The 26019-nt window shown below is 49.6% G+C and overlaps 1 long non-coding RNA gene and 1 pseudogene across 1 annotated transcript; one reads left to right on the top strand and one right to left on the bottom strand.

The window, feature by feature from the left end:
- Positions 1–5939: 5939 nt before the first annotated feature.
- Positions 5940–13179, bottom strand: LOC133057925 (adenylosuccinate synthetase isozyme 2-like; annotated as a pseudogene).
- Positions 13180–19942: 6763 nt separating this feature from the next.
- LOC133056306 (uncharacterized) lies at positions 19943–20864 on the top strand. The gene is made up of 2 exons (XR_009692785.1): positions 19943–20158; positions 20370–20864. It is a non-coding gene; the product is annotated as an uncharacterized LOC133056306 (long non-coding RNA).
- The last annotated feature ends 5155 nt before the right edge of the window (positions 20865–26019 follow it).

Raw genomic sequence — 26019 nt, 5'->3', positions numbered from 1 at the left:
GAACTCCAGATGTATAAGCTGGATTTAGAAAAAGCACACGAATCACTGATCCAATTGTCAACATTTGTTGGATTATAGAAAAAGCAAGATAATTCCAGAAAAACATCTACTTCTGCTTCATTCAGTTCAGTCGCTCAGTCGTGTCCGACTCTCTGCAACCCCATGAGCTGCAGCACGCCAGGCCTCCCTGTCTATCACCAACTCCCGAAGTCCACCCAAACCCATGTCCATTGAGTCGGTGATGCCATCCAACCATCTCATCCTCTGTCATCCCCTTCTCCTCCTGACCTCAATCTTTCCCAGCATCAGGGTCTTTTCAAATGAGTCAGCTCTTCACATCAGGTGGCCAAAGTATTGGAGTTTCAGCTTCAGCATCAGTCCTTCCAATGAACATCTCGTTTAGGATGGACTGGTTGGATCTCCTTGCAGTCCAAGGGACACTCAGGAGTCTTCTCCAGCACCACAGTTCAAAAGCATTAATTCTTCGGCTAAAACCTTTGACTGTGTGAATTGCAATAAACTAAATTGTGATTTATTTAAACTAAATTATGAGAAATTCCTAAAGAGATGGGGATAGCAGTCAACTTACTTCCCTCATGGGAAACCTGCATGCAGGACAAGAAGCAACAGTTAGAACTGGATATGAAACAAAAAACTGGTTCGAAATGGGGCAAAAAAGTACGTCAAGGCTGTATGTTGTCACCTTGCTTATTTAATGTATATGGAGAGTACATCATGGAAATGATGGGCCCATCATGGCTGGATGAATCACAAGCTGGGATCAAGACCGCTGGGAGAAATAACAACAACTTCAGATGTGCAAATGATATTACCCTCATGGCTGAAATTGAAGATCCTGTTGATGAGAGTGAAGGAGCAGAGTGAAAAGGCTTGTTTAAAACTCAATTTTCAGAAAATGAAGATCATGGCATCTCATCCTATCACTTCATGGAATCAGAAGAGAGAAAAGTGAAAACAGTGGCAGATTTTATTTTCTTGAGCTCCAAATTCACTGTGGACAGTGACTGCAGCCAGGAAAGTAAAAGAAGCTTGCTCCTTGGAAGAAAAGCTACGACCAAGCTAGACAGCATATTAAAAAGCAGAGACATCACCTGCTGACAAAGGTTCCCATAGACAAAGCTATGGTTCTTCCAGTAGTCATGTACACATGTGAGATTTGGGCCATAAAGAAGTTTGAGGGCCAAAGAATTAACGTTTTTGAACTGTGGTGCTGGAGAAGACTCTTGAGAGTCCCTTGGACACCAAAGAGATCAAACCAGTCAATCCTAAAGGAAAGGAATCCTGAATATTCATTGGAAGGACTGATGCTGAAGCTGAATCTCCAATACTTTGGCCACCTGATGCAAAGAGTCAACTCATTGGAAAAGATCCCGATGCTGGGAAAGATTGAGGGCAGGAGGAGAAGGGGATGACAGAGGATGAGATGGTTTGATATCCTCACTGACTTGAAGGACATGAGTTTGAGCAAGCTCCGTGAGTTGGCTATGGACAGGGAAGCTGGCATGCTGCAGTCTTTGGTCCAGGTGTGCTGGATTCTCAAAGAATTAGACAGGATTTATTGACTGAAAAGTGACAATCAGAAGTCCCTACTCCTCTGCCTGATTCCTAAACTGAAGTGTCTTTATTATGAGACATAATCTGACCTCGCTCACCTGTGAAGAGAAGAGATTAACACATTCTTTCTAAAGGCTGGCCCTTCATTAAGATGTTTTAAAGACTGGTGGCCCTATTTACTTTGCTTCCTCATAGCCTATCCCTCTCTATTCGGCCTTTTAGCTGTGTTTCTACACATGTCACTCTCTGGTAATATAAACAAACCTGGCCTTCTGACCTCTAGGAGTTGGTTATTTTGAGACATTAATATGTCATCTCAGTGAGCCAGTATTCTGAATAAAGTCATATTCCTTGCCACAACACATCTCCTCCAATTCATTGGCCTGTCATGTGATGAGCAGAGTGGGCTTCGACTTAACAACGCTGGGATCATTAGTTCAGATACGGCACTTGCTATGATGAATTTACTTCAGACATAGAGGGAGGGGCATGAGGTCTCTGTCCTCAGCTGTGTGGCTTCCTGGTAGGCCTGTACCTTTTGGGGCCACAGGAAGACTCTGGATGTCCTCTAAGATTTTAGCTGAAAACCTCCTTCTTTCTGTCAGTTTTTCAATCAGAACTTCCTAGTTTTCATCAGATTTAAACTCAGAATCTCCTAGTTTCTGTAATTTACCTAAAAACCTCATATTTTCTGAAATTTTGCTTCAGAACCTCCATCTTTTTGTCAGATTTTCACTCATAATCTCCTAGTTTCTGTTAGATTTTATCTCTGAGTCCCTGGTTTCTTTCAGATTTTACTTCAGAACCTCTTCATTCTCTCAGATTTTACCTGAGAACATCCTAGGTTCTGTCAGATTGTACCTCAGAACTTCCCAGTTTCTGTCAGATATTACCTCAGACCCCCTACTTTCTGTCAGACTTTACAACAGAATCCCACTTTCTGTCTGATTTTACCTCAGACAACCATTGACCAGTTTCTGTCAATTTCACTTTAGAATGCCCTAGTTTCTGTCAGATTTTACCTAAGGGGTCCCTAGTTTCTGTCAGATGTAACCTTGGAGCCCTTAGTTTCTGCGAGATTTTGACAAAGGAGTCCCTAGTTTCTATCAGACTATACTTAAGTATTGCCTCGTTTCTGTCAGATTTTACCTCCGGAGACTGTAATTCTGTCAAATTTTACTTCAGAACCACCTAGTTTCTGTCAGATTTTACCTCAGAACCCCCTAATTTCTGTCTGATTTTACCACGAAACCACCTAGTTTCTGTCAGATTTTACCTAAGGAGAACCTAGTTTCTGTCAGATTTTACTACGGAATCCCTTAGTTTCTGCCAGATGTTACTTCAGAGACTCTCTAGATTCTCTCAGATTTTATGTCAGAACCCCCTAGTTTCTGTCAGATTGTACCAAAGGAGTCCCTAGTTTCTCTCAGATTATAGCTCGGTATCACTTAGTTTCTATCAGATCTTACCTCTGGAGCCTGTAATTCTATCAGATTTTATCTCAGAACCACCTAGTTTCTGTCTGATTTTACCACAGAGTCATCTGATTTCTGTCAGATTTTACCACAGAACCCCTTAGTTTCTGTCAGATTTTAACCTCAGTTCAGTTTAGTCGCTCAGTCCTGTCTGACATTTTGCGATCCCATGGACTGCATCATGCCAGGCTTCCTTGTCCATCACCAACTCCTGAAGCTTGCTCAAACTCATGCCCATTGAGTCGATGATATCATCCAACCATCTTATCCTCTGTCGTCCCCTTCTCCTCCTCAGAAGCCCCTATACTATGTGAGATTTACCTAAGGAAAACCTAGTTTCTGTCAGATTTTACCACAGAACCCATCAGTTTCTGTCAGTGTTTACCCCAGAATCCCCCTGGTTTCTCACAGATTTTACCTCAGGAGCCCCTAGTTTCTGTCAGATTTTACCACAGAACCAACCTAGTTTCTGTCAGATTTTACCCTAGAAGCCCTTGGCTTCTGTTAGATTTTCCATCAGAAGCCCCTAGTTTCTGTCACATTTTACCTTAGTACCACCTAGTTTCTACCTAGTTCTTACCTCAGAAGCCTCCAGTTTCTGTAACATTTTACCTCCATATCCCCTGATTTCTGTCAGATTTTACCTAAGAACCCCCTCGTTTCTGTCAGATTTTACCAAAAGAGTCCCTAGTTTCTCTCAGACTATACCTCAGTATCATCTAGTTTCTATCTGATTTTACCTCTGGAGCATGTCATTCTGTCAGATTTTACCTCAGAACACCCTAGTTTTTGTCAGATTTTATGTCAGAAGCCCCTAGTTTATGTCAGATTTTACCACAAAACCCATTATATTCTGTCAGATTTACCTAAGGAGAACCTAGTTTCTCTCAGATTTTACCACAGAACCCCTTAGTTTCTGTCAAGTCTTACCTCACAACCTCCCTACTTTCTCACAGATTTTACCTCAGGAGTCCCTATTTTCTGTCAAATTTTACCTCAAAATCCCCTAGTTTCTGTCATATTTTACCTCTGAACCCCCTAGTTTCTGTCAGATTTCACCTCAGAAGCCCTTATTTTCTACCACAGCTCACCTCAGTAGTCCCTAGTTTCTGTTAGATATTACCTCAGAACCCCTTCATTTCTGTCAAATTTTACCTCGGAAATCCCTAATGTCTGTCATATTTTACCTCAGAACCCCCTAGCTCTTTCAGATTTCACCAGAGAATGCCCTAGTTTCTGCCAGATTTTACCTCAGAAGACTAGTTTCTGTTAAATTTTACCTCAGTATCCCTTAATTTCTGTCAAATTTCCCCTCAGAACTGCCTAGTTTCTGTCAGATTTTGCCACAGAACCCCTTTGTTTCTGTCAGATTTTTAACCACACAACCCTCTAGTTTCTGTCAAATTTACCTCAGAACCCCTAGCTTCTTTCTGTCAGATTTTGCCTAGGAAGGTCGTAATTTTTGTCAGTTATCACTTCAGGAAACCCTAGTTTCTCTCAGGTTCTGCCTCGGAACCCCCTAGTTTCTGTCAGATTTGATCTCAGTAATCCCTAGTTTCTGTCTGACTTTTCCTCAGACCCGTCACCTCGAGTTTCTGTCAGATTTTTCCTCAGAATCCCCTAGTTTCTGTCAGATTTTACCTCTGAACGCCGTAGTTTTTGTCACATTTCACCTCAGTAATCCCTAGTTTCCTAAGGCCCACTTGACTTCACATTCCAGGATCTGGCTCGAGGTGAATCATCATACCATTGTGATTATCTGGGTCATGAGAATCTTTTTTGTACAGTTCTTCTGTGTATTCTTGCCAGCTCTTCTTAATATCTTCTGCTTCTGTTAGGTCCATAATATTTCTGTCCTTTATTGTGCCCATATTTGGATGAAATATTCCTTTGGTATCTCTAATTTTCTTGAAGAGATCTCTTGTCTTTCCCATTCTATTGTTTTCCTCTATTTCTTTACATTGATCACTGAGGAAGGCTTTCTTATCTCTCCTTGCTATTGTTTGGAACTCTGCATTCAAATGGGTATATCTTTCCTTTTCTGCTTTGCCTCTTGCTTCTCTTCTTTTCACAGCTGTTTGTAAGGCCTCCTCAGACAACCATTTGCCTTTTTGCATTACTTTTTCTTGAGGATGGTCTTGATCCCTGCCTCCTGTATAAGGTCACAAACCTCCATCCATAGTTCTTCAGGCACTCTGTCTATCAGATCTAATCCCTTGAATCTATTTGTCACTTTCGTCATAACTGAATGGTCTCGTGGTTTTCCCTACTTTCTTCCATTTAACTCTGAATTTGGCAATCAGGAGTTCATGATTTGAGCCACAGTCAGCTTCTGGTCTTATTTTTGCTGACTGTATAGAACTTCTCCATCTTTAGCTGCAAAGAATATAATCAGTCTGATTTTGATATTGACCATCTGGTGATGACCATGTGTGGAGGTTTCTCTTGTGTTGTTGGAAGAGGGTGTTTGCCATGACCAGTGCATTCTCTTGGCAAAATTCTGTTAGGCTGGCTGTACTCCAAGGCCAAATTTGCCTGTTACTTCAGGTATTTCTTGACTTCCCACTTTTGCATTCCAGTCCTCTATATTGAAAAAGACATCTTTTCTGGGTGTTAGTTCTAGACGGTCTTCTAGGTCTTCATAGAACCATTCAACTTCAGCTTCTTCAGCATTACTGGTCAGGGCATAGACTTGGATTACTGTGATATTGAATGGTTTGCCTTGGAAATGAACAGAGATCATTCTATCTGATTTCAAACAACATTGATTGTATTATTACTAAAATTAAAAGAAAATATGGCACCATAAGCAGGAGGAACAACAAATGATTTGGCAATCATGGCTGCTAAGGCAGCTGACACTGCAAATTGCCAAAATGTATCTCCACACCAGCCATCCATCTTGAAAGACTGGAAACAACTGTAGGGGCTAAACCTCACTTCAATGTCTTTATTCTTGGAATTCTTAGACCATAAATGAAATATTTAAGAAAGCCCTTTCCCCACCTCTCCAGGAATGCTTCTTGTATCACTGGAAATCCTTAAAAGAGTTAAATCATAGACTCTGGATTTATCTAAGCAAATATATTTAACTGGAATATAAGCTTCATCTTTAATAAATTGAACAATTCTGGGCATTAATAGGTAGTTCCTTAAATGTCCTTGCATTTCATATCTCTGTGTTCCATTTTGGAGGGTCTTACATTTAAGTCCATTTATTTAAGGGTTGTTGGTTTACTGGGAAATGAGTTATAATCTTACCATCTAACTTGTATGCAACTTCAACTCTGATTTCCATAAATATGTCCAAAATATCAGAATTTTGGGGTGCCAATGCAGTAAATCCATTAATCATATGAGCATATTTAATCAAAACAAGGTCCAACCAGACACACCTTCTTTCCCTTCCTGCAGTTACACCAAACTCTCTATCCCTTGTTTGTAATAATTCTCCAATTTCATTGTCTTGCTCTGTAGGAAAGGGACCAATCCCAACTCTAGTTGTATAAGCTTTCACAACTCCATACACTTCTCCAGCATTTTAAGGGGGCATACCCAAGTCAGTACAAACACCTTCAACTGTACAGTTCAAAGAGGTTATGAAAGGAGAAATTTCAAAATCAGTATCTAGCAGTTCTGCATTTGCACCTTCTACCAAGATTTTCTTTGATGGTCCATGGAAAGCCTCATATAGGAAATAAACTCCATATATCTTGCAGTTGGTTTCACCCTTTCCATATAACCCTTGAATTTTTGGAATTCATCTTCAATGTCTATTTCCGAAGTGGAGTATGTAGATTTGTAGTGGTTAGCAGACCTTGGAACCGCTCAGAAAAGCCATCAAAGTCAGAAACAAGATCACAAATCCTAAGTCCACTCTCGTCCTCTTTAGAAGAATGAACGGGGCACATGCCATTTTTGTGGTACCCAAATTTTTTCCTGCTTGTTCTCCTCTCTGTTGTTCCTGGATACCACCAGCTGTTTGATGAAAATCAAGCACAATATGAGCTCTGGCAGGTATGAGAAGCCTTTGTCCCAGCCTTCCAGACCTTTCCCTTGTTGAATGTTTTTTTCTGCTTCCTCAAACAATCCGCCTAGATGAATTGCCACATCATTTCCGATGAATGCAGTAATATTCAGGCTCCACTGGGAGCCGGAATTATTCCACTGGGTAATTATTGCAATGGGTAAAAGATGAAAATCACCCTCCACAGAATCTACAACTGTTCAGGCCAGCGTTATTTCCTCCCTGGCAGTGGCACAGAGCGTTGGTGTCCTGCACTAGCAGATCCCCCACCTTCCCCTTGGCTTCACTGACCCGCTGCCCACCAAGCACCAGGGTCACCAGGTTCCCTCCAGGCTGCTCCCTGGGGCGGCCTCAGTCGCCTTGGACAAGGAGGATGCCCCCAGGTTGGTGTCGGCAAACGCCCTGGGTCCAGAGAGACGAGAAGAGCCTGACGGGGTCGGGGGCGGCTGGGAGTGTGTGAACTGGATTCCTCTGTAAATTTAAGTTTGAGAGTCTAGTATAAAATATAACATATATTTGAAAAAATAACATTGGTAACACAGTCAATTTCTTAACCTGATATTAGAATTTGTCTAACTTTCTAAGTTTTCATTTTGTGTAGAGTATTTGAATCAATATTTAATGATAGTGGTTTGTAGTATTCCCTTTTCCTGGTTTGGTTGTCCGGTTGTTTCTTTAAACTTGATTGATTGATTGATTGATGGCTGTGCTGGGCCTTCCTTGCTCCTGCTGTGGGGCGGCACGGCCGCTCTTCATTTCACTCAGCTGGCTTCTCACTGGGGTGGATTCTCTTGTTGCAGAGCACCTGCTTGGGACAGGGAGCTTCAGCAGTTCTGCTTTCCTGCTGAGTTGCTCTGCAGAATGTGGGAGCTTCCTGAACCTGATACTGAAACCATGTCCCTTTCATCAACAGGCAGATCCTGAAACAGAGGAAAACAAGGGAAGTCCTATAAATTTCCCTGTTATGTTTATGGGTTGTATGTAAAACACTTTAAGGGCTTTCTCAAAGAACCACAAATTTTGCATTTTTTTCAATGCTTAAAAAAACACAAATCAAATGTATGGGAAGCATATAACTCCTGAAATTTGTTAGATATTTACACTAAATAAGGATCCATTATGTCTTTTTGTGGAATAATTCCATGACAAAATATTCTGTTTCTTCTAAGCATCTTCATCTGTTTACTTATTGTCTCTACTAGAACAAATGTTGTACTTTCTTAGAGAACTTAGAATTTCATTTCCTTTTTCTGCAAAAATTTCTCCACATGTTACCAGCAGGGGGTGATGTGGGACTGTCCTGGGGTCCTTACACAGCTGCTTAGGGAGCACCACTCACTCCAAAACCTGGGCTGGGGGCGGGGCCTGTGCTCCTGGAGGGACTCAGCAGTGCGTCCTCTCTGGCTGCAGGGACACCTGAGCAGGGACCAGCTCGGTCTCAGCAGGGCCTTCCTCCAGGGGCTGCCAAGGGGGGAGCCCCTCCCTCGCCTACAGTCTGGGCCCTGAGCTGAGCTCCAGCCCCAGGGTCAAGCAGGGGCTGGGTGGGCCCTGGTTGGACCCCATTTGCATCTCAGTCCCTCCTCTCAGAGTCTGGGGGAGAACAGGAGGCCTGGGGCAGCCCAGCCCACTGTGGGGACCAGGGTCCTGTGGGCACCGTGGCCTGGACTCCTCTCCTGCTCGAGCTCCCCTCTCTCTGCACAGCTAGTGACGGCCCCGCGCACCAGGGCTCGGTCCCCGGCCTGCCTCAGCCCCCGGGGCGCAGACTCCGGGAACCTTTCCCGCAGCTCCTGCCCCGTCGCCCCCGTGTCTGTGTCTGCAGGCTCCGTCTCCCAGCCTGTGCTGACCCAGCCAGCCTCCCTGTCCGCGTCTCCGGGAGCATCAGCCAGACTCCTGCACCCTGAGCAGCGGCTACAGTGTTGGCAGCTTGCCTAGAACCTGGTACCAGCAAAAGCCAGGGAGTCCTCCCCGGTACCTCCTGTCCTACAACTCAGACTCCCCAAAGCACCAGGGCTCTGGGGTCCCAGCCGCTTCTCTGGATCCAAAGAAGCCTTGGCCAGTGCAGGGCTCCTGCTCGTCTCTGGGCTGCAGCCCGAGGCCGAGGCTGACTGTTACTGTGCTGTAGGTTCCCCAGTGGCTCAGATGATGAAGTGAGACAAACCCCCTGGGCCACGGACTTTGGCTCTGAGCCTGGTTTCAGTGAGCAGTTTCCATAGAGGGGTTTCCAAGGAAGGCTTCTCTGCACAGAGACCTCTGTGAAGGGAGGGAGGAGACACAGGATCGTGCTGTGACCCGAGACAGCGCAGGCATCCCAGGAACCCACACATCTGACTACAGAGTCCACCTGCCCCTCCCTCAGCCTCTGGAGTAAATTCCCCAGAGCAGGTGCTGTGTCTTCAGCAGAAACGCTCCAGCGCAGCCCTGCTCCTCCTCATCTCCATCCTCTCGTCCCACAGAGTGTGGGTCCCGGGCTGCAGGGACCGGTCCTCAGCTCAGATGCTGACAGGAGCTCTGGCTCCTGCTCCCTGCTCCCTCCTCGTTTCCACGGTGCTGCTAACAGGTCGGCATCTTCTAAAACTCATGGTCCTCCAGGCTCCTAGTAACTGGATGGAGAAGATATGGGGATTTTTCTTCCTTCAGAATGAACTGAGCCCTCACACAAGGTCAGTCCTGAGGGGTCAGCAGAGAAGGCCCTGGCTGCCTCTCAAGACAGGCTATGCTTTCTTCTGCCTCAGGTTCTCTGTCTATGAATTATCTGATGGCACCTCAACTGCAGAAACATTTTTTCCAGGTCCCACGTCCCACTTCTTTATTTTTTCTGAAATCAATCTGGACAGTCACTCATGGTCCTCCTGTTGCAGAGACCTGGACCATCAGGGCCCGTGGCCTCACTGTGATGGGGGCGCAGGAAGATGGGGTTGTGGCCCGCCTGCCCTGGGCCTCCTGGGCCTGCAGACCTGCAGCCGTGGGGCTGGGCTCCGTCCTTCCTGGTCCTGAAGGGAGGACAGGGAACAGGCAGCTGGGGAAGTGCGACAAGAAACAGCCTGCCATCTTCTTGGAGAATTTTCAAGTGTCACACACCTTGCATAAATACCTACTACACTTGAAAAACCTTCTGTTTCATGATGAATCTACTCCCAACTATGCATTCAATTTATGTGAAGTCTCAGGGAAAAGCAAAACTAAACAAAAATAGTTCCTGATACTGCTGAAATGCTCCCTGATCATCCATGTGTGATGAACCAGAACCGAACTTGAGACTCATCCTGGTCCATCTTTATGGGGTCGTTGATAATAAATCATTTCCTCTCTGTTTCCAAATACAAACAGAATCCTGCTGTGCCCAGATACACAGGGTCCCTCACAGGTACTTGGCAGGATGATGAAGAAGCAGAAGTTCAGCATCTGTGCCCTGGAGACCTTGGGGGGGATGCTGTCCCACCACTGCACATCCCGCTCCTGCTCCCGGCTTTGTGCTCTGCCCTGAACCCTGACACTTAGGGAAGCTGGGTGCCTCCCTTTCTCTGGGGACTGTATCCTGAGAAGCTCGTCATCTCCAGGTACTGGAAGACCCTCCCCATTAGGACGTGGCTCTCAGATTCATCACTTGCTCATTTTCTCCTCTTTTCCCTCATGACCTCTCCCAATCACGCTCCCTGGTTCTTTATTTGAGACGATATTGGATAAATATCACTCTTTTCAACACACACCATGTAAACCCACCCCTATTAATTCTATGGAGTCTAACACATGAACTTGGACTGTATCCACTGAAGATCAGGTAACAGGTCATAAGGGTTTCTAAGTCCAGCAATGCAGGAGGAAACCCTAAAAAGGATGAGATTCCTATTTATAGCCATAATCTCTTACATCAAGCATTTTAAACAGAAAGGTTATGAAACCAGACTAAAAACATCTCACATATATTGGAGTCACAAATAAACACTGTCAGGATCTGGACATAATCAAGAAAATGACATGTTTTCCCTAAGAACGTCATATTCTCTCAGCAAAGACAGAAATAAGAAGAGAGATGGGCACTTGGGGCTGGGACGCCTCCTGGAGACCCTGCAAACACAACATCAACCACGTTTCAACCTGGGAGAATCGTGACAGAATCACCATCAGGTATTACCCATGGACACTCTGGGACTTTGAAGCCTTGAATTTGTTTCGAGGTGGTTGTGCTCTGGTAGTGACCCCAGGAGCCAGGCAGCGCAAACTGAGACATCAGAGAATCTGAAATTACATTAGCGTTCCATATGAGTCTGCAGATCATTAGTGACCTGGAGAGATCAATGACCAACCACAAACTACACGGAGGGGACTCATTCTGCTGCCCTGGGCGGTGACATCAGGAAGACCCTCCTGCAAGTGTGAGAAAGCCCTTCCAGGAGGCTGTGGAGTGAAGTGGGGGAGGAGGAGGTCTGAGCCCAGCAGGGGGCGCTGTGGGCCTGGTCCTGAGAGCTCAGGGTCCTGGCCAGGTGGCTGGCATTCCCTCCCCTGGCTCTTACCCACGCGGGCAGCAGGGTCGTCACTGGAGGGTGACGTTCCTGCACCTGGGCCCCCAGGGGACGCGGCAGTTCTCAGTTCAGAGCCACAGGCTTGCTGCTCAGTTCCTGCTCCTCTGTCTCGTCCTGGAGGTGATCTGATGTCTAAGCCAAGAGCAATGAACATCGCACAACAGAAATGAACTTGCCTCAATAAACTCTGCCATATTTCAATTATTTCTTTCTTATTTTGCTGTATTGTTTCTCATTTTTCAATGTTGTCTAGTGACATATGTGGAAACTGATATTTTGTTTTTACCTCCCTAATAATTTCTTTTCCATGTTTTTTAATATTTCTCTTCAATTAAAGAATTTGATAAATATAAAATACCCATTTAATCCAACTGTATCAGCAAATATTTTCATAATAGGAAAAAGATTCAAGACAAATATTTCTGTGATATGAGTTGACTCTATCTAGCGTGTATAGCGGAGAAGGCAGTGGCAACCCACTCCAGTACTCTTGCCTGGAAAATCCCATGGATGGAGGAGCCTGGTAGGCTGCAGTCCATGGGGTTGCTAAGAGTCGGACACGACTGAGCAACTTCACTTTCACTTTTCACTTTCAGGCATTGGAGAAGGAAATGGCAACCCACTCCAATGTTCTTGCCTGGAGAATCCCAGGGACGGGGGAGCCTGGTGGGCTGCCGTCTCTGGGGTCGCACAGAGTCGGACACGACAGAAGCAAATTAGCAGCTGCAGCGTATAGAGAAAATAAAATAATCATGTGAATTTTAATAAATAGCTCATTTATCAGGGAATAAAACATGAATACCAAATAAAAGCTTTATCTCACACTGAGATAAGCACCAATTTTGTTCCTCATCTTCCCCAATTATTTCGGAGAGTTTATGCTCTTGCTTAATCTTCTTACACCCTCCACAGCAGAAAGTCAAATGAAGGAAATTTTAAATGTTTCATGTTTGCACCGAGGTGTTCACACACTGTTACTTTTATTTTCCATCATGAGACACATGTTTTCCTGAACTGTTAGATCTGATATTGCCCAGGATGTCACAATTTCATAGTGATGCTGTGAACAGTCCCCTCAAAACCTGAAGTAAAATTAATTCCTTAGGATAGAAGCTTCTTAAAAAAAGGGGTCTGTCACCCCAAGCCTGGCCATGCAACTCGACATGTGAGAGTACCTCAGGCCTGCTCCCCCACTGCTGCTCCTGGGACAGAGACCGGAGCTGAGTCAGGGGAGATGCTTGTCCCCTCACAACCCACATGGGCTGTGATTTCCCGGTGGGCTCTCTGCTGCAGGGAGAGTTACTGCTAAGACCCTGCAGGGAGCACAAGCAGGGGTTTCACTGAGGAAAGAAGAAATGTCCCAGGGATGGGGGGAGCTGTGGGGTGGACGAGACTGTGGGCAGGTGAGGACTCCCCGTCTCCTCCTTCAGCCTCAGACTCTCCAGGGAGGAGCTGGAGGACCCAGGTCACCAGCGTCATGGGGAATATTTGGTAAAAGATACTTTTCCATCACTCACATCTCCTCCATGTGCTGTCCCAGGTCTTTGCGAAGTCCAGAGTGTGCCTCCTTCACGACTAACATGTCACGGGACCTCAGGTGACCTGGGCAGGGAGAGGCGGGAAGTGATTTGCATGAGGCCCCTCCTCCCCCTGACCGGCTGGAGGCATGAAAAGGCCCAGGACCCCACCTCCAGCCCAGGAGGCAGAGAAGGCCGCGTCCCGGGAGGGTCCCCACCATGGCCTGGACGGTGCTTCTGCTCGGGCTGCTGGCTTACGGCTCAGGTCAGGGTCTGAGTTGCATCCTTGGGGAACCTCCAAGCAGGGTCTCAGGATCCCTGTCTCCGTAAGAACCCCTGTCTCTCTCTTGTTGCTCTTAGGGGTAGATGCTCAGACTGTGGTCCAGGAACTGTCTCTGTCAGTGTCTCCAGGAGGGACAGTCACCCTGATCTGTGGCCTCAGCTCTGGGTCAGTCACTACCAATAACTACCCCGGCTGGTACCAGCAGACCCCAGCCCAGGCTCCCCGATTGCTTATCTACAGCACAAACAGCCAATATTCTGGGGTCCCTGCTCGCTTCTCTGGCTCCATGTCTGGGAACAAAGCCGCCCTCACCATCACGGAGGCCCATTCTGAGGATGATGCCGACTATTACTGTGGTCTGGGAACTAGTAGTTACAATATCGTGGTGATGTAAGCCCGTGGGGAAGTGCTACCAAAACCTGCCCTTGTGCTCAGAGGGCTCAGCCCTCAGTGGCAGGAGAGGCAGAGAGAGGGTGGGTCGGGTCAGGATCCCCGTGGGGATGGAGGCGCTGGGCCCCGTCTCCTGTCCACTGCTTCATGGCCCCGCGTCTCCTCCCAGCTCTCCCCAGGTGTGTCCCTCTGTCCAGAAGACCCCTCTCTGCACATGTTGTTGGGAAGGATGCTTAGCTCCACAGGGACACTCAGACCCCACCACTGCCAATAGGACTCTTGTCATTCAAATCACACTAAGAGATATCCAGCATCGTGAACGTTATCTTGCAGATAAATTAATATTCCATTTGCCTGAAGAGTCACCACCAGTGGAATTTTGTAGAAATGCAATTTCCCAACTAGAGCTCCTGAATCACAGCCTTTTGTTGGTGGCAGAAATCTGTGATTAACATGAAATCACTCCCCCGCAAATATTTAGGAACATCAAAGTTCCAGATGTATGTCTTTTATTATAAAATAACCCCTGAGAATTGTCTTACGATTCAGTCCAGACATGTTAATTCCCCATAACACATTCACTCCCAGTTCACGGTCAAAATCCAAAACCCCAGAAACGCAAATCATATCTGAAGCCATGGGGAAATCTGTGTCTTTATTTAAACATAAGACTGGAAGTTGGGAGGAATTTCCCCAAGCCTGTGCTGTCTAAGGACACACCTCGAGTCTCATGGGAGGACTTATACTCCTGGAAGCACCTTACTCAGAACTGGCTCCAAAAATCCCCACACTCTCCGCTGACTCCCTGGGTGCCCGGATGCCAGGTCATGGCTGGGCTCCTCAGCAGGTGGAACGCCCCCCAGGCCCCGGCCCCATAAACCGTGCGTGGGGAGATGGAGCAGCAGCAAGGGAAGACTGAGTGAGGGGGAAAGCAGGCTCGAGTCCACCTCTGTCCCCTCTGCTGTTGACTGTGGGGCCAGGAAACCTGGGCCTTGACCCCACCTGGGTCATCAGTGCCAAATACGAGATGGGGCCCGGTGGTTGGCACTGCAATCATCCCCTCCCTCCCTGGGGCCCCCAAGTCCTCGGAGTCCAGGGAGGTGAGCATCAGGCTGTACAGCATGGTAGTGCCCTCAGCCATGCTCCTCTCCCTGAGGGCAGCAGCCCAACGAGGACCGGTCTCAAACCCTGGGTGGAAGGAGTTGCTGGCAGGAGTTGCCCCAGTTCAGCGTCAGACACAGAGTAATGGGGTCAGGGCACCCGGTTGCTGAGTCACTGGGCGGGGGATACACACCCCTACTGATGGGCTATTAGTTGGGAGATCAAAGGGCAGCTCCTTCCTTCCTCACATTTTCCCACCGTGGACATTCCCCGAGTGCGTCACCAGGGGGCGCCGTGCACGCCCTCAGAACTGGCGGAACCTGAACACACCAGATGGTCCCCTGACCTTGGCTGGTCCCCGGGCTCACTGGACTGAGTTGGAGGTCTCAGCAGGTGCTTCCTCTCAGGAGACAGACTTAGAGACCCGACCCCTCAAGCTCTGGGAATGAAGCTTCAAACAGGACTGAGGACCCAGAATTAGATGGCGTCGTGTTCATCAGACTCTACCCCCTTTCCCAGGAGCAGAGAGGGGAGGAGCCCCCAGAGCCGAGCCCCCTGCATCCCTCAGCTCCCCCTGCCTCCTCTGGCTCATCAAATCTTTCCTAACGGCTCCTCCCCTCCCCTTATGATTCATGACTTTGCTACCCAATCCCGGGCTCCTCTTTATTATACAACCCGCCGCATGAGATGTCCTCCAGACGCCCTCTCAGTCCTGACCCCTTAAGCAGCCAGGCCATGGACAGACTCGTGCTGAAGGGTCTGAGGGGAGACCAAAGGTAGCCCTGAGGTCATGGGGGACACAATGGTGGATTTTGGCCCTAAGGAAGGGACAGTGCACAGAGCAGGGAGCAGGATCTGTCCCTGAGGGGCTCTGATCAGCAGGTCATAGGATGTGTATCTGGGCTGGACACCAGGGCGCTCGGGGGCCATTCTTGAGGGTTGGGGGGTGAGAGCTGGGCCCAGTGTCCTGGCACTGCATGGTGGCTTCAGCTCAGGGTTCCCAGCTGTGATCTCCCACCCCTGAGGCCCCCACAGCCTCGCTCCTGCCCACCCCCTGGGCACCCTCAGAAACAGGGACTGATCCAGAGCCCAGGGAGGGGTCAGAGAGCTGCATGGAGGAGAGGGGGGCGGGGAATGGTGGGGTCATTTGCATGAAAGGACCCTCCCCCTCTCAGAGTATGAAGAGGGGAAGGAGCGGTGTGGGGACGCTGTGCTCAGCTGTGGGGCCACAGAAGTCAGGACGCCCTGACCATGTCCACCATGGCCTGGTCCCCTCTGCTCCTCACCCTGGTCACACTCTGCACAGGTGACTGGGTGGGGGGACAGCAGAAGGGCCCTGAGAAGAGGCATGTTCCTTTTCCCTCCTCTCCTTCCTGAAGCCCTCAGTCACCATCTCTGTCTCTCCCCCTTCCAGGATCCTGGGCCCAGGCTGCTGACTCAGCCGCCCTCTGTGTACGGGACTTTGGCTAGAGGATCACCATCTCTTGTACTAGAAACAGGAGAAACACTGGGATCATTACGTGAGCTGGAACCAACAGCTCCCAGGATCTGCACCCACACTTCTGATATATGAAAAAGGCAAACGACCCTCAGGGGTCCCAGCTCCAAGTCTGGCAAGTTGGCCTCTCTGACCACTTCAGTTCAGGCTGAGGACGACACTCATTATTACTGCTTCTCATGGGCTGATGGCTTGAAAGTTTCCACAGTGCTTCAGGCCAGAGTGGAAAGAGACAAAATTCGGCTTCCCCCACAGCCATGGGGCTCCCAGGGCAAGGTGTTTGCCCCTCCCTTCCTGGAGTTCCTGAGAGCACAGAACCCAGGGGACTGAGTGTCCCCTGACTCAGCACAGCTGCCCCCTCAGCTCGACTCCCCTCCCCAGGGCAGCATCTCACAAGGGGTGGTCACACACCCCTGGATGAAGGAGCTGCTGACAGCAGTTGCCCCCGGTTCCCAGGTCAGAGTCAGCAGCACAGAGCAGGTGGTCAGTGCCGCCCTTGCTGGGTCAGTGGGCAGTGATCGCACATCCCTGTTCTTCTACCACAGAAGGATCTCTTTTTAAAGGAAAAGGAAAAGGAATTCAGAGTTTGTTCAAGTAATTTCCACACAGTCCAGGATCCAGTAAAAATTGTCCCTTCGATCAAGAACCAGGAAACTAAATATTGAAGGGAAGTGAGACGGCATTGACATCAATGCTGAGATGCCTCAGATGTTGAAATCAGGTGACAGATATTTTTAGGGATAAATCACCAAATCTATCTGGTGAGCAAATACAGAAACTCTTGGGTCCAAGGAAAAGGATATAAATGGAAGGGCAAAAAAAGAATCATGAGAACAAGCTTGTCAGAATAAACTGAAAATACAATGGGTGAAAATAAAAAAGTTCTCTGTATACTATCAAAGACATGTAATATTTATTATTTAACTCATTTATTTGTTTATTGGTAAGGTATTTGGTGACTGGAAAAAAGGTAGCCCCACCTTCCTCACAAGGCTTCCCAGGTGTCACAAGGGGTAAAGAACCTCCTACCAATGCAAAGGACATAGGAGATGTGGGTTCTGTCCCTGGGTTGGGAAGATCCTCTGGAGCAAGAAACAGCAACCCACTGCTTTGTTCTTGCCTGCAGAATCCCATGGACAGACGAGCCTGGTGGGCTACTTTCCATGGAGTCACAAGAGTCAGACAGGATTGAGAACCAAGCAACTGAGCAGCACCTTGCTCACACTTTCAGCACCAGGAACGTTCCAGAGTTCCTCACCAGGGGGCGCAGTTTATCAGCTCAGAACTGGCAACACCTCAACACACCCACGTGGTCCTTGAACCTGGCCCTGCCCCGGCTCAGTGGCCTGAGTTGGAAGCAGGTGCTTCCTCTCAGGGGACAAACTCTGAGCCTCGGCCGGACCCCAGGCCTCCTCCTGGGAGTGAGGCTGCACATGGAGATGAGCACCCAGATTTGGAGGGTGAAGGGGTGAGGTGGTCATCAGCCCCCACCCTCTTCTCAGAAACAGAGGAGGGGAGGAGCCCCCGGAGCCCACCCCCTGCACCCCTCCAGCTCCCCTCAGCCTGCTCCTGCTCCTCCTCATCTCTTTGCTAAGAGCCTGCCCTCCCGCTCCCCTCATTCATGACTTTCCTTCCGATCCTGGGCCTCTCTCTTTCTACAGACCTACAGTGTTGACCTCCATGGTGATGACCCAGTTCACTCTATCAGAAGATCATGGACATGTTTCCAAATCTTCCTGAACTTTACACTCACTTCCTCGGCCCCTCCTTGAACCTCTCTAACCCTTCCTTCCCGAGAAGCCTCAGGGCTTTGGCTCTCAGGTGTGACCCCAGCTTTCCCCTCCGTGCTCCTCCCCAGCTTCCCCTTGTGTCCCAGGAGATTTTGAATCCCTCGTGTGGCTGATTTATCCTCTGAAACCTCACACTCTGTCCTGTGTGCCATCGAGTGAGGAATCAGGTGGGGAGAGAAACCCTGGTCCTGAGACCTGGGAAATGATTCCTGGCTGAGGAGTGCCTGTGCTCAGCTGCTGTGGGATTGATTTTATGCACAGTGAGCAGAGAAGCTGTTGGGGCCCTCGGCTGGGAAAACAGGCGCTCTCCTGGGGCTCTGCCCCCAGGGCGATCACTGCTGCTCCTACTGGACCATGTCTAAGTCAGCTTTGCTCCCTATGGTCACGTCTGAGTGTCCTGAGAATAACGACCTGCCGTGTCGTGTCCTGTCCCTCATCTCAGATCTGAGACCCACCCATGGCTCTGATAACTCAGTCTGCCCTGTTTTCACACATAGAACGTCCTGCTGCGACGTAAAAGTCCTTCCATGGAGATGCCATACATGTCAGAAAGTCGTTACAACTATCTTCTTTAAAGAACACAGGGTTCAAGGAAAATTATGTTTTAGAAACAGTACCATGGCAATGCAAAATTAAAAGAGAGCCAGAGTTGGACACAACTTAGTGATTTAACAACAACATCTTCTTCAGTTAAATTTAGGCATCTATTTTAAGTGATAACCTTAGGCTTTTACTAATCCATGAACACATTTTGGTTCATTTAAAATCTCAAAGTCACACATCCACTGTGTAACACTCACATGCATTACAGGGTAAGGTACAGTTGGCTGTTGTTTCCCATCCAGACACAGCCTGAAGGGTGTAATTTCCAAACCACTTTGTGGAAAGTTGCCTCTTAAGAGCTCTGATCACCAGGTCAGGATGTGTGTTTGTGCCAGGACACCAGGGGGCGATCGGAGGCCTTTCCTGAGTGTCTGGACCTGTGAGAGCAGAGACCAGTCCCCTGGTACTTCCTGGTGCTTTCTGCTCAGGGTTCCCGCTGTGACGTCCCACCCCCAAGCCCCACGCAACCCCACGTCTGACCACAACTGGCCTCCCCAAGGCACGGGAAGCTGACCCAGGTCCCAGAGGTCACCAGAGCATTGTGGGAGTTGGGGGGAGGACGGTCATTTGCATGAAAGGCCCCTCCCCCTCTCAGAGTATGAAGAGGGGAAGGAGCGGTGTGGGGACGCTCTGCTCAGCTGTGGGGCCACAGAAGGCAGGACGCCCTGACCATGTCCACCATGGCCTGGTGCCCTCTGCTCCTCACCCTGGTCGCTCTCTGCACAGGTGACTGGAAGGGGGGACAGGGGAAGGGTCTTGTGAAGACTCACGGGCCCTGCTCCCTGCTCTCGTGATGGACCCCCGAGTCACCATCTCTGTCTCTCTCCCTTCCAGGATCCTGGGCTCAGGCTGTGCTGACTCAGCCGTCCTCTGTGTCCGGGTCTCCGGGCCAGAGGGTCAGCATCACCTGCTCTGGAAGCAGCAGCAACGTTGGTCGTGGTAATTATGTGGGCTGGTTCCAACAGCTCCCAGGATCGGCCCCCAGACAGCTCATCTATGGTGCAACCAGTCGAGTCTCGGGGGTCCCCGACCGATTCTCCGGCTCCAGGTCTGGGAACACGGCCACCCTGACCATCAGTTCGCTCCAGGCTGAGGACGAGGCGGATTATTACTGTGCATCTGCTGACGGTAGTAGTTACAGTGGCACAGTGTTCCAGGCCAGGGGGGAAGTGAGACAAAAACCTGCTCTCCTCCAGACATGGGCCTCCCGGAGCTGGAACATCTCTGCCAAAGCAGAGTGTAGCAGCAGCTCTGAAATGGACATAAATTGTGTTTTATTTCACACAGTGGGAACACGAATGTTTGGCCGTACTTCACACCTTACTGCCAAGGTTTTCACCCCAACGCCCTAGGCTGCTCTTCCCAGTCCTTCTATCCATGTAAGACCATTTAGTGGAAAGCAAATTTGTTCAAACCACCATGTTCAAACACTATCATTTTAATTTCTGATCTTGAGTAGTGTGTTTTCCTATTATTTTCAACTGATAATTTGGAAGAATCTCAACTTAATGGCTGTATTGTTAGCTGTCGTCTATAAGGTTGCAGGTATATGAATTCTGCCCCTGGTTATTCTTGGTTTCTCTCACACAGGACAGCCAAGCCCCTAGAGCTGGTTGGTGTGGGCGTCCACACCGCAGCCCTGATGCCCTGGACTGTTGACACCATCAGTGGTGTGTCATGGTACGTGTGTGGGGAGACCCCTGTCCCCCCAGACCACAGGTGACACTGTGGCTCCCCGCACCCTGTGCAGGGACATCACTGTTGCTGCTGTGCTCTATACTGGGACCAGCAGAAGCCAGCGAGGCCTCCTCAGTCCTCCTGTCCTACCACTCAGACTCCAGGAAGAACCAGGCTCCGGGGTCCGCCGCGGGTTTTCTGGATCCAAAGGTGCCTCGTACGACGCCGGGCTCCTGCTGGTCACTATGTTGGAGCCTGAGGACGAGGCCGACTCTGACCGTGCAGGCTGGTACAACAGGGCTTCTCACAGAGACACAGGCAGATGGAAACCGGGACGAGAACCTCAGCCTGTCAGGGGCTTGTTCTCAGAACTGTCAAATTTCCAATAAATGCCCCAGAATCAATTAATTCCTGAGATACGTTCTGGTTCATAATAAGTCTACTCCCAATTGTTCAGTCAGTTTTGCTGAAGTCTCAGAAAATGTAAACAGATTCTGATACCACTGAAGTGCACCCTGATCATCCATGTGAACAAGAGAGCCGTGGAGCTGAGCTCCCTCCCCTGAGATCAGGAGCAGGAGGCTTTCCCAGATGTGCCTTCAGCAGAGTCTGTGGACCATCCCAGCAGGCGGATTGCCCCCCAGGGCATGCACTGTGCTCCTGAAAGGTCAGAGCAGTGACCCTGAGGAGTGAGGGGCACCAGTGACACATCGCAGGATGCAGGGAACCCCAGGAGTGGTTCTCCTGACCCAAGGTGCTGGCTGTGTCCTGCCCTCCCCTCCGCTCTTCTTCATGCCATCAGAGCATTTCCTACTGCAGAGTTGGGGAGGTCTATGGACTGTCAGGAGCAGGGGCTCCACATATATGCCCGTGTCCCTCTGCCTCTGATGCCCTTGATGAGCGCAGATCCGAGAGCACCATCTCCTGCAGAGGGAGCAGTGGGGACACGGGATCCCCATGGCAATGATGACCAGGGATTCCAGGCAAAGCCCTGCCTTTGTGACCAGGACAGAGGTGAGGGACACTGAGAGTTTCAGCCCTGCTCTCTGGCTCCAGGTTGGTCCACACGCCCTCCTGGATCACTTTGGACCCCATCCTGATGAGCAGGCTTGTTGTCAGTGTCACACAGCTCACCACTAACCACAGCCACAAGGAATTCCTGTGTGATGGGGATTTCTGATGGAAGTTTGCCCTCTACTCCAGGGTGGGACCCATCACTGCCCTGAGCCTGACGGTGACCTCAGCAGTGCTGGGTTAGGTCTCTGCGGTCACTTCTGCTGTCACTATCAGGCAGGCTCATATCCTTGTCCTGGTCTATTTTATGGGATTCATGAAGTTGTCTCCTTTTCTCTCTGGTCTCCAAATACAAGCACAATGCCCATGTGCCCAGATACACAGGGTCCCTCACAGGTACTGAGCAGGATGATGATGAAGCAGAAGTCCAGCATCTGTGCCCTGGAGCCCCGGGGGGCCTCGCCCATCCCCCAAACATCCCTGTCCTGCTCCAGGCTTTGTGCTCTGCCTGAACCCTGACCCTTATGGAAGCTGGGTCCTCCCTTTCCCTAGGGATTGCTGCCTGAGGAGCCCTTCTCTCCGGGTACTGGGAAACCCTCCCCATTAGATCGCAGTTCTCAGACTCCTCACTTGCTTATTTCCTCCATTTGACTCATTATCTCTCCCCCATTTCCCTCCCTGGTCCCTTGTTTGAGATGATATTGGATGAATGTCACTATTTTGGACACAGACCTTATAAACCCACCTCCATTAAATCTATGTATTCTAATAATTGAAGCTTAGAAGGTTAGATTTCACCATGTCCAGTGAAGATTAGGTACCTGGTCATAATGATTTCTCAACCAGAGATGAAACAGGAGTCCAGACAAGGATGAGATTCCCATTTATAGGCATAATCTTTTATACCAAACATTTAATATAGAAAGATTACAAAATTAGACTAAAAACATCTTTAAATATCTGAGTCAAAAAGAAGTACTGTGAGGACCATGATGAAGGGTAAATGAGAACCCCTGGAATTTATCAAGAAGGGATTTGTTGTACCTGAGAGCCTCCTATTCTCCTTGCAAAGAGAGAAAGAAGAACACAGCCATGCAGTGTGGGCTGGGAAGGTCCCGGGAGGCCCTGTAATTCAGCCTTAACTACATATCAACCTGGGAAGGAAACTCAGACAGAATCATGACCAGGAACAACCCATGGGCACGCTGGGTGTTTGAATCCTGGGACTTGGTTCAGATGGTTGTGTTCTGGTAGTGAATCCATGAGCTAGGCCGAGCAAACTCATACCTCAGGGAATCCTGAAATTCATTAGTTCATCAGCAGACCGTTCAGGGGTCTGAGGTCATTAGGTACCTGGAAAAATCAATGACCAGGCCCAAACTCGACGAAGGCCCTGGGCGGTGACATCAGGAAGACCCTCCTGCAAGGGTGAGAAAGCCCTTGCAGGAGGCTGTGGTGTGAAGCGCGGGAGGAGGAGGTCTGAGTCCAGCAGGGGGCGCTGTGGGCCTGGTCCTGAGAGCTCAGGGTCCTGGCCAGGTGGCTGGCACCTCCTCCCGGGCTCTTGCCCCCGGGGGCAGCAGGGTCCTCACTGGAGGGTGACGTTCCTGCACCTGGGCCCCCAGGGGACGCGGCAGCTCTCAGCTCAGAGCCACGGGCTTGCTGCTCAGTTCCTGGTCCTCTGTCATGGGATCAGTGCCCAGACCTGACATCCAGCCAAAGACAGAGGGATGGTCATACAGCAAAAATGAACTTCCTTCAGTAACCTCGACCTCCAGGGATACCTGGACAGGGGATGAGAGACCTCTGCAGAGGGGCTGCCCCGTTGCCGACAGAACGCCCGGTGTTCACAGTGGGGGAGGGATGCAGGCAAGGACCCTTTGTCACCATCTATGTCATTTTAAAATGTTCCCTGTTGTGTTATTTGGCAGTTTCAACATTTTGTAGTGAACTATGGAAACTGATATTGTTTCAACTTTTGTGGCTTCCTTACTTGTTCCTTCCCATTATATTAATACTTTATATTAACATTTGTAATATGAAATATATGAAATCACAAGTTCCGCCAAACTGTCATCAATATGTTCATATAATAAGAAAAAAATTAAGTAGGAATATATATTTTTCATCTCTATGAGTTTTAGTTCTCAAACAGCTCTGACAAATTTCATGGGAATTTTAATAAACAGCTACTTTAGCAGTAAATCCAACATGAATACAAACTAAGAATAGTATTTACATCTTTATGTCAAAGAAACAAGAGATGAAGAAGACATTTCCCATCTGTTCCACACATGTTAACACTTGAGGTGTCTGAGCTCCTTCTCATCCTCGTTGCCCCCACATCCCTCCTCCCTCCCGAGTCCATCAGCTCCACAGCAGAACCACAGGGAAGGGAGTTTTACAGTTTCCATGATGCTCACCACACCTACCTGTTCACACATGGTGTTCTTTTCTATGATGAGACATGTATGCCAACTTTGTTGGAACTGAACTTGCCAGCTATCATCATTGCATGATGACATGGTGACCTTTACCCCTAAAATCCACAGTTCTATTGACGTTACTCCACGTGGTCATGGCTTTTCACAGCACAGGAGGCTGTTACTGCAAGCCTGGCCGTGTGTCTCTACATGTCTCTCCCCACCTCCCGTCCTGGTCCCCCCACCGCTGGGACTAGAGACAGTTTAAAAGATTGCGTTCTAGGGCCACCCCTTACCCTTCACACCAGACACAGGCTCTGGATACTCCACTGGGCTCAGGGTCGGTGGAGGAGGACAGACGGCATCACACAGACGGGACACAGGGGTCCCTGAGAAAGACAGACAACATTCTAAAGATGGTCTCAGGTTTGGGAAAAGCTAGATTATTGGGGCAAGAGAGGGAGACTTAGGAGAAAGAAACGGCAACCCACCCCAGTGTTCTTGCCTGGAGAGCCCCAGGGACGGAGGAGCCTGGTGGGCTGCCGTTTGTGGGGTTGCACAGGGTCGGACACGACTGAAGCGACTTAGCAGCAGCAGAGGAAGACTTGCAAACTCCCCCTTCAGGCTCAGACTCTCCAGGGAGGGGATAGAGGACCGAGGTCACCAAGGTCACAGGAGGACATTGGCTGAAAGACATCGCCCCATCACTCAGGGGCTCCTTCTGGTTCTGTCCCCACTCTGTGTGAGGTCCAGCATCGGCCTCCTTCAAGTCCCCCCACCCCGGGGGACCTCAGGTGACCTGGGCAGGGAGAGGAGGAAGTGATTTGCATGAGGCCCCTCCTCCTGATGGGCTGGAGGCATGAAAAGGCCCAGGACCCCACCTCCAGCCCAGGAGGCTGAGAAGGCCGCGTCCTGGGAGGGACCGCACCATGGCCTGGATGGTGCTTCTGCTTGGGATGCTGGCTTACGGCTCAGGTCAGGGGCCGGGACCCTGCATCCTTGAGGCAGCTCCACGCAGGGTCTCAGGGCCTTGTCTCCATAACAACCCCTGTCTCTCTCTTGTTCCTTTTAGGGGTGTATCCTAGACTGTGGCCCAGGAGCCAGCACTGTCAGTGTCTCCAGGTGGGACCGTCACCCAGACCTGTGGACTGAGCTCTGGGTCAGTCACAACCAGTAACTACCCCGGCTGGTCCCAGCAGACCCCAGGCCAGGCTCCCAGAACTGTTATCTACAGCACAAACAACCGCCTCTCTGGGATCCCTGCTCTCTTCTCTGGCTCCATCTCTGGGAACAAAGCTGCCCTCACCATCACGGGGGTCCAGTCTGGGGACGAGGCTGACTATTACTGTGTTCTGTATATGGTTAGTTACAATGCCACAGTGATGAAACCTCATGTGGAAGCACTACCAAAGCCTGCCCTTGTGCTCAAGAGGACTCAGCGCTTCGAGGCAGGAGATGCAGACAGAGGGTAGAAATGCGAAGCAGCCCATGGGGAAGGGGCTCTGGGCTCCCATCTCCTTCCAGCAGTTCATGGCCCTGCGCCTGCTCCTGTGTCTCCTCTGGGGTGTCCAGTTCTTCGTGGGGACCCCTCTCTGCCCATATTGATGCGGAGGAGAAACAGGTCCACATTTTATCAACAACACTGCGAGTCAGAGTCCCCAGCACAACCAGCATGACTCTCTTTGCTGACGTTGATGATTACCGTTGATGACCTCTAGGGCTGGAAGATGAAATCCAGCAACTGCAACCTGGCAGGGGTCTCAGCTTCACTGTATGGGGACCTGGTCTCCCTGCCCCTCCTGGCTGAAGCGATCAGGGCCCCATCACCCTGGGGGTCAGGTGCCACTGGGGCTCCAGCCCATCACAGCCTCCAGTCTGAGCCTGGCCAGGAGTCAGGCTGGTCAGCTCTCCAGGTCCCCATCCCAGACCTTGGCAGCCAAGGCGGGGCTGAACTTCTAGGCCACCCCCCAGCCTGAGAATGACCAGGGGGACAAGCCAGGCTCCTCTGTCCCCCGCTGAATCTGCCAAGGGTTGTGCAGGGAATTAGAGACAATACTGTCAGTGACACAGCCAGGAGCTCAAGGAGCCAATGCGTGGAATGTGGTCAAGGTTCCTGTGAGTGAATCTGA

This window comes from Dama dama, chromosome 5, assembly GCF_033118175.1.
Source record: "Dama dama isolate Ldn47 chromosome 5, ASM3311817v1, whole genome shotgun sequence".
In the NCBI taxonomy this organism is placed as follows: domain Eukaryota; kingdom Metazoa; phylum Chordata; class Mammalia; order Artiodactyla; family Cervidae; genus Dama; species Dama dama.
The sequence above is the reverse complement of the archived record's forward strand: the minus strand, read 5'-3'. Positions and strand labels throughout refer to the sequence as shown.